The sequence below is a fragment of the Crocodylus porosus genome, unplaced genomic scaffold, assembly GCF_001723895.1.
Source record: "Crocodylus porosus isolate Cpor-Errol unplaced genomic scaffold, CroPor_comp1, whole genome shotgun sequence".
In the NCBI taxonomy this organism is placed as follows: Eukaryota; Metazoa; Chordata; order Crocodylia; family Crocodylidae; genus Crocodylus; species Crocodylus porosus.
Window position 1 is genome coordinate 50,806,777 of NW_017728943.1, and position 8,373 is coordinate 50,815,149.

General features: G+C 41.7%; 1 pseudogene; it reads right to left on the minus strand.

Annotated features, from left to right (window-relative positions):
- Positions 1-1,006: 1,006 nt before the first annotated feature.
- On the minus strand, positions 1,007-3,057 carry LOC109319205 (annotated as a pseudogene).
- Positions 3,058-8,373: the final 5,316 nt, after the last annotated feature.

Here is an 8,373-nt window from a genome sequence, read left to right on the forward strand (position 1 = left end):
CTTTCAGATCTATTATTAAAATGTTATGACAGTCAGAAAAGTAGCTCTCACTTTACTTGCACATCAAGACCCTGATTCAGGAAGGCATTTAACTTGATACTTAAGCGCATACTTATGCTGCATTGACATAAAAGAAAAGAGTGTCTAAAAGCACTATCCTGAGTAGGGGTGTTTTCCTGAATGGAGCAAATTCCAGATTGCTTGATTGGTTTTCCAACATTGCTGATGGTGCAGGAAATGTTATGTGGGTGGTTGTGAAGTCGTCCACTGCTTGGCAAGGGAGCACTGTGGCAAGTTACTTCCATATGTTTTGTTTTTATTTTTTTTAAATTTAGACCTATCAACAGTTTGAGACCTTCAAGAAGGATGTGGACAGTTTTTGGAAAGAGTCCAGTGCAGGGCAACAAAAATTATTAGGGGCTAGGGAGGCGAGACTTATGAGAAAAGGCTGAAAGAGCTAGGGTTATTTGGTTTGGAGAAGAGAAGACTGAGGAGGGATTTGATAACCATCTTCAAATACCTGAAAGGCAATTATAGAGAAGATGGAGATGGGCTTTCTTTTGTGACTATAGGGAACAGGACTAGAGGCAGTGGCCTCAAGTTGCAAGAGGGCAAATTTAAGTTGGAGAGCGGGAGGAACTTTCTGACTCAAGCATTGGAACAGGCTACTTAGAGAAACTGTGGACTCGTCATCCCTGGAAATTTTTAAGAGAAGGTTAGACAGACACTCAGCTGGGATTTTTTAGTCAGGGATAATCCTGCCTTGAGAAGGGGGCTGAACTAGATGACCTTGTGAGGTCCCTTTCAGCCCTACTTTCCTATGATCCTATGATCCAGTTAGTGACAGCTAGTTAGCCAGGTCGGAGAGATTTATTTTTAAAGCTCTGGAAGATTTTAAATGACTCATCTGGGGAAAAAATGAGGCAGATAAAAATAATGTGGCAGATAAAAATAATACATAAATACACATTTACACAGTGGTTATTCTGCTGTTACAAGGTCTCCAAACATTAAATTATGCATAAATATTACATGGTACAGTTCTGCCTTAAAAGTGCTTGTCCAAATGGCTCTGGGTTTCTGTGACCAGTATGTCTCAATGATTTCCAGGTCCAACAATATTTGGTATTCTATTCTTTTCTTCTTTGAAGTAATGGCCATCCCTGGAAACTTAACATGGTGCAAAGTTAAGCAACATCCTAACTTGTGGCAAATCCAGAGGTCACATTCTGTCCCCAGTGACCCCTGTACAGCCCCGCCACTTTCAAGGGGCTTAGTAGGTGTAATTGGCTGTATAACAGGAATTTTCTGGTGATGAACCTCAAGGTGCTATTAAATCTAGCACCCTTCCTCCTAGCTTGGCAGCCCTAATGCACCTAACAGGAATAAAATATATTTTTTGCCACTGAACTCCACAGAACAGGCTTTAAAGCCCATCGGAAATGGATTGGAGGAGGACGATGCCAATTTTACAATCACTTCTTTGAGGAGAACTGCCCATTTACTGGGATTCTGAAAAGCTCAAGTTAATTATGGCAAGTGTCAAACTGCCTGTAGGCCCAATAAGAAAAGGTTTTGCCTAATAATTGCCTTGCTTTCCACCATTACTACTGTATATAATGAAAATACATTTCGTAATTTCAGAACAATTGTCTTGTATAAGAATTATTGGCCTTATTATTTATTTCACAGTGTTCAAAGTGCCATAAATGGAACCCTAAATCCCTGGGCTCAGTGGTGAAAGGACAGTTTATCAAATTGCACTGCACATATCAGAGCTGAAATTTAATTTTCTTTGCAGGATGGCTGGTCACATAAGTTTGTTAAATGAAGCAGCATGTGCGAGGTTTTGTTTGGATCATGGGATGAGCTGCCATTTTTACAGGAGGAAGTATGTGCAGCAAAATAGTTCACTTGATAAAGCTCAGCTCAATTCTTCTTGCAGCACCCCAGCTTGGTCAGCAGGAGAAATACCTTTGAAAAGCTTCGGTTAAAATGACATACAGAAATGGGTTTGCACAGGAATTGACTGCATAAAACAATGAGCAAAATCTTAGAGTTGGTCACTATGATGAGAGGTACTTTCCAGGGAGCTGATATGGCAAAAAATTAGATGGATGCCATGCAAGTAAAATCAGTGAAGATCAATACTGCCATTTTCTTGGCAATCTTGGTATCTTTGTTAGCAGCTGCCAGCTCTGGATTTTGAACTGCTATGTAAGTTAATATAACAAGCAAAAATGACTATCAAGGCAAGAATATTTAACACTAAAATGATCGATATGTAGGCTTGGGGAAGAGTTGTTTCTGTATCCATGGGTAAAAAAAATGCTGACTTCCATGTAACTACTGACTCCTACAAGAGGTAATGCTGCTGTTAAAGTGGAAAATACCCAGCCTCTGAGCATGATCAAGATAGCATGCCTTAGGTAGAACTTTTGATCCAGCTGCCTTGCATCATAGGTGATGTTATGCCACCTCTCCACAATGGTCACTGTGAGGGTGTAAACTGAAAGCTCACTTGCAAACATTGTATTTAAAAAAAAAAAGCCAGTAGTACTGCAGCCACTATCATTGCAAACATTGTATTTTAAAAAAAAAAAGCCAGTAGTACTGCAGCCACTATCAGTTTGTCAGTGTATTGCATGGTTGTAGTACTGACCACTGTTTTGGGCATCCATGGGTAATAAACAGCAAATAAAGTCCCATGCAGAAATCAGCAAAGGAGAGGTCACACATGAGGAAACAGGGAACAGTCAGTTTGTAATGGCTAGTTAGTAGGACAAGGAGTACAATGAAACTGCCAACAACAGCCAAGACGTTAATAAAGCAAATCAAGACTTGCAGAAAGCTGTATCTGAGGATATCTTCACAAGGATTAAATGCATCTGGTTTTGGAGTGCATCTGAGCATTTTAGGCTGACAGAAGTCATAATCAAAATCAAAGCCAATCATTTCATTCTAATCAAAAATAGCAGAATAGTTTTAAGGGGAGTATCTTTCATCTATTATGAGCTGGGATGAGTTCTCTGTAGGCCACAGGGACATATTGTAAGAATCATCTTTGTACCTATTTAAAAAAAAACATTAAAAATATTTTTTGGTTACAACTAGCTCAGTGTCTTCTCACCCTAGGGTGCCTTGAGATCCTTTCAAGGGTGCTATGGGGCTCCCCACAATGTTAGCATTGTTGAAGTGTGCAAATGTGATTTACAAGAGAAACCCAGAGATTTTGAATAGGAACCTAGATTGCTTAAAGCATTCTGATTTGTTGTGGTCTTTCTGAGTTTTTTGCAACAGAAAGAGTGCTCTACTATTTTTTTGTCAAAAAATGAATGGAAACCAAGAGCTGTCATTTTCTGAGTGGTGCCCTGAGTCTAAAACAGCTTGAGAACCATCATGCTAGATAGTGAAGTTTTTGGTAAATAACAATTTTTTTTTTTTTTGGAAAGGAAATGTGTAGAGACTACACGTAAGAGGCATGTTCAGATGGGTCTTTCCTTGGAATTTACTCAATTAAGCTTTTATTATCTTATTTACTTTCCAGCCAAACTACTTGCTAATGTTGCTGGCAGAATGCAGGATAAGATAAATTGAAATGCATGTGTTGATGGAAAGCCAGAGTTGCTGAATACTCTACATACAGGTTCATGAGACAAGAAGTTCCCACTAAAATAAGATGACTGAACATGTTTGTGCTTAATGTTATTAAAAAATTAAATAGTTTCAAAACTTTGTAGTCTGTGCGCATGCAACAAATGCTAAATGGTTTATGAGTGGCTCTAAGGAATATGAGATCAGAAGTATTTTCAAATGAAGGGTAGAAATGAGTGGTTGCACTAACTAGTAGGGAAAATTTGATGTAATGGGAATACTTGAGGGCTAGGCTGCACTCTTGCATTAATTGGCTTAGTAGAGCAGACAGTCTACACCTATTTCCTGAGCAGTGAGGACTGTTCTGATTACCATGAACAAGTTTTCATTTCTACTGGTGGAAATCTTTTTGAGAGAGGCAGTGTACAGGCATTCAGTCTGCAGCCACCCCTTTAGACTTCTACCAGATGAGGTTGATCCCAGTCAGAGGAAGGCACAGGGGGCACTGGCTGCTCTACTATTCCTGGTCCCTGTGGGGAGTAGAGCAATGAGGAAAGACTCCCTGTGCCTTCCCATGGGGAATAGGCAGGAGCACCCTTCTCTTCTTTGCTTTCCTCCTTTGATCTCTAGGAAAAGAGGGGAGGCAGCAGCATGGCAAACCCCTCTCCCTACTCCTGAGATCAGAGATCCCACCCTGAGGATCAGGTAGCATGCTTGTCCCACTGTTCCAGTCACCTCTTGGACCAGTTCCCAGTCTGGGGAAGTGGAGGGAGCTTTGCCCTACTACTTCACACCCTTCCTAGACCAGACAGAGATGAGAGTATACAAGCATTCACTCTTGCAAGACATTTTTCTCTTTTAAGGGAGATCCTTCCAGGTTGATACCTGGAAGATCTTTCTTCTGGAAGGCATGCATTTCCCATGGGAGAAATTGAATGGATACTTGTATGCTCATAGCTTATACTGGGGGAGCAACAATTCTCCTGGTAGAAACAATGCCTGCATGTGGCCCTAGTCAAAGAATAAAGAGGAGGTAGGTATGAGCAAGAGCTGTTCTCCAAGTGCTCTGTATTGCTAGCAGTGCTGGGTATAGTCAGACTACCCAGCTTTGTTTGCTGGCCAAAAGGTGGTAGTAAAGGACAACAATAACTAATATCTTCCTTGCCCAAGAAGAGGGGAGCAGAGCAAAATGATACCTGGGAGATGCTCCAAAGTTGACAAATTTTCTAGGGCTATGTAGCTTCCATAGCACCCTTAGCTGAGGGCTGTGCCTAACACCTTTCTTGAACTCACATGTACCACATAAATTGAGGGAAGTCTGTATGTTCCCAGAAAACTGCGCATAAATTGAATTTGCATAAAAGGAACCCAGTTTACAATGTAAGGAATAGGGATACATTCCCACAGTGGTAAGAGAGGGAGGGAGTAAGGCTGGGACTAGGGTAAGGACAGAGGGAGGGATGCAGTGCAAGCTGTTGGCTGCTCCCAGGGCTGCAGCAGGGAGCAAAGTGGAGAGAACCGTCTGTGGGTGTGGGACTAGGGGCATGGCTTTTGCCGCTACATGCACCCCAGGAGCACTGCAAGCTGTGGTGCTCTTCCCAGGGGGTGTGTGCCCCCAGAGCTGTGCACGACATGAGCAGGCTGTCGCTGTAGGTGAGGGCCAGTGGTGGTACTGGGTTCTTCCAAGCACTCAGGGTGCTGGGCAGGGGGCTGCTGCCACCCTGAAATTTGCTATAGCCCCCACAACCTGCCCTTCCAGCACTGCTGCCAAGCACCGGGAAGAGCCCAGTGCCACCACCAGCCCCAGCCAGCAGCAGCAGCCTGCTCTTGTCCTACGTGCAGATCTGGGGGCAAGCGCCCTCCTAAGATGAGCTCGGTGCAGCCCCCTTAGCCTGCAGCCCTCCTGGGATTCGCCCATAGCAGCAAGAGTCATGCCCTGCACCCACTTACAGTTCTCTCTGCTTTGCTCCCTGCTGCAGTCCCAGGTCTCCCCTTGTCCCTACTCACCCCAGCTCCTGCTGCATTAGAGCCAGGAGCAGCTGACAACACCTGCCTATAATATGGCACAGCGCAGCCCTGTTACTAGTGCCTACAGAATTTGGAATCCACTAGTGGCTCCTTCTCAGTGATTCCTGACCAGTTTCCAACTCAGAGTGGTCTCTTATCCTAGATTATATTTTACAGTAAGATTATTTTTGCCTCCTTAGTCCATGTAATACATTCCCAAGTTTTGTGCCAAATAATCCATTACCCTTGCACAGTTAGTTTCCCCATAAGCACAGAAGATCAAGCCTGGGAATGTACTTCCATAGTAGCCTCTTGTAGGCCAATCTCTAGCCTGAGTATCATCTGATCACAGGATCTCACGCCTTGTAGCTATCGCACTCCAAATCTGACAGGGATGCAGCAAATGCATGTATATGATCTGTTGACCTGCCTTCCCAGAGTTGCACTTTACGAAGTATTGATTGGACTGGTAAACTGAGGCCCTTGTATATTAGGAATTGGTTAGCAATGCCTAACCACCCTCACAGTCTTGCATTGAGGAAGGGATATAAAAGCTCTAGCTACTACTCCAACTCTATCAAGGTAGCTTGTCCTTGATGGACTTACTTCTAGATTTACAACTGCCTTATAAGACCAATGTTCAGAACTAAGCATTAAAAGAAATAAGTAGTTCAAGACCTAAACATTACAAGCATATGGGTCATAGTAATTAATATATTTATTAGGCCCTAGAGGCCCCTGACATGTTACACTTAAGATGCAATTAACCAGTTAATGGTATCTTAAGTAGTGACCTGGCCACATGTTCAGTTCAGTTAATGGCATGATAAAACAAGGAATAAAGCCACAAACAAAACATGTGTAATAACTTTGTTGCTTGTTCCTATCACGCCATTAATTGAACGTGTGCCAGTCCCCAGCCTCTGGAGCACACAGGAGCCTTTCAAGACTTCTCTGTGCTTCAGAGGCTAGAAGTGCCCCACACTTGATTGGAGCTCCCAGCCCAGGGAAGCACAGGGAGCCAAGCTTGCTACTCAATGGGGCAGGGGGAGTCTGGGATCAAGCTCCCTCTGCATCAGTAATATGGCACAATGGGATCTGATGCCAGATCCTACTATCATACTTCCTACCCTGCCTGTGTGGCACAGCAGAAGCACAAAAGAAAGTTGGATTGTTGGGATTCCACATCAGATCCCATCACACCTTTATTTTAAGGTCTGTCAGAGGCCTTCAAGTGCTTTTTTCATTTGGGAATAAATTGTGTTGTTTTCTGTTCTCACATAACTTTCAACACAACAGCCAGACTTCTAAAGTACACTAGGCTGGACCTTCCAGTGAGAAGCTATTCCATGGGGCCCAAAAATAGCTACAGACACATGATTAAGACACACAAGATAAAAAAAAGTGGTATTTTATTGAAATGACAAAATCTACTATTTTCTTCCTCAGTCCAAACCTTATAATGATTGTCCTTATAAAAAGGTAAATGCTCCAGTTCTAATGGACACTTTTCACTGCCAGTGAATGACACAGCAGATTGTTGCTTTACTTTGAGTTAAATAACATTTTGGCATTTTTAACATTTTATGAGTTCTAATTAACACTTATGAGTTTTCATAGCTTGGGCTCTAGGCCATTTTTGTACTTGGAAACTTTTCATAAACAGGCATAACAATATCCATGAGCGTGTCAAGTGTGGTTTGAGAATGAAAAAGCGATAGCATAGTGTGAACAAAAGTTGAAAGACCATTTGTTTAACACTCAAGTCAGTATTGCCACCTGATGTATTTCTTGATGCAGAGGATCCAAGGTACCAACGTATAGTACTCAGAGGAGCTGGAAAAATTTTAGACAGACTGAAATTGGTAATGGACCCTGTCGATTAGTGATATATTTCTGAAACTTAACTATCTTTCAAATCCAAATGCAAGTGCTATGCATCTGTCAGACCAGGGAAATCTGCATAAGACCTGTTACATGCCAAAATATATATGTCTCAAGCTCATATGTTGTAACTGATTATTTGTACTTGCACTTTATACTACTTATTGATGGGAATATATCAATTAATTTCTTAGTTTACAGGAACACCTGTGCTTATTGTCTATCCGATAGTCATTGTACCTGGGAATTTTAAACAGTAGGAAGAGTGATATAGAAAACCTGAAGGTAGCAGCTTACCGACTACCCTAAAAAGAAAAGAAATCCACACAATGTAGTATATCATCACATGCAAGCATCAGAATTGTCCAAATCATTTTTTTAATACCTACCATGAAGCATGTCCCTTGGGAAATGACTGCTAGTAAAAAGTTCACACCAGGTTTGCTATACATGAAAAGCATGCTAGTTAAAACGATCTTTAAAGGGTTTCTAGATTAATGCTAAAAATTCCCATTCAAGTTGCTTATTATTCCATCTGTTTCTTAATAAACTTTCCCTCTTTGTGCTAAAATGTTGACATGCTCATCTCCAATACTATTATATGTATCTACAGCAAAGACAGAACTAAAAACAAGTACATGTACTGGGATGAATCCATTATTTATACAGCTGCTTATTTACTTCTCCCCACCACAGCCCTACCTACAATCTGTTTGCTATAATCAAAGATAAAGGGTCAAAAACATTGCGACAGCAACTTGTTCAGAGAAAAAGAAACATACTAGATAGCAAAGATAACTGGTCCAACTACTCCAGCCTGTGCTTTGAATGGCAATTTCTTGACTGAGCACATTGAGAAGAAAAATTCCTGTAGCTAAAAATCCTTGA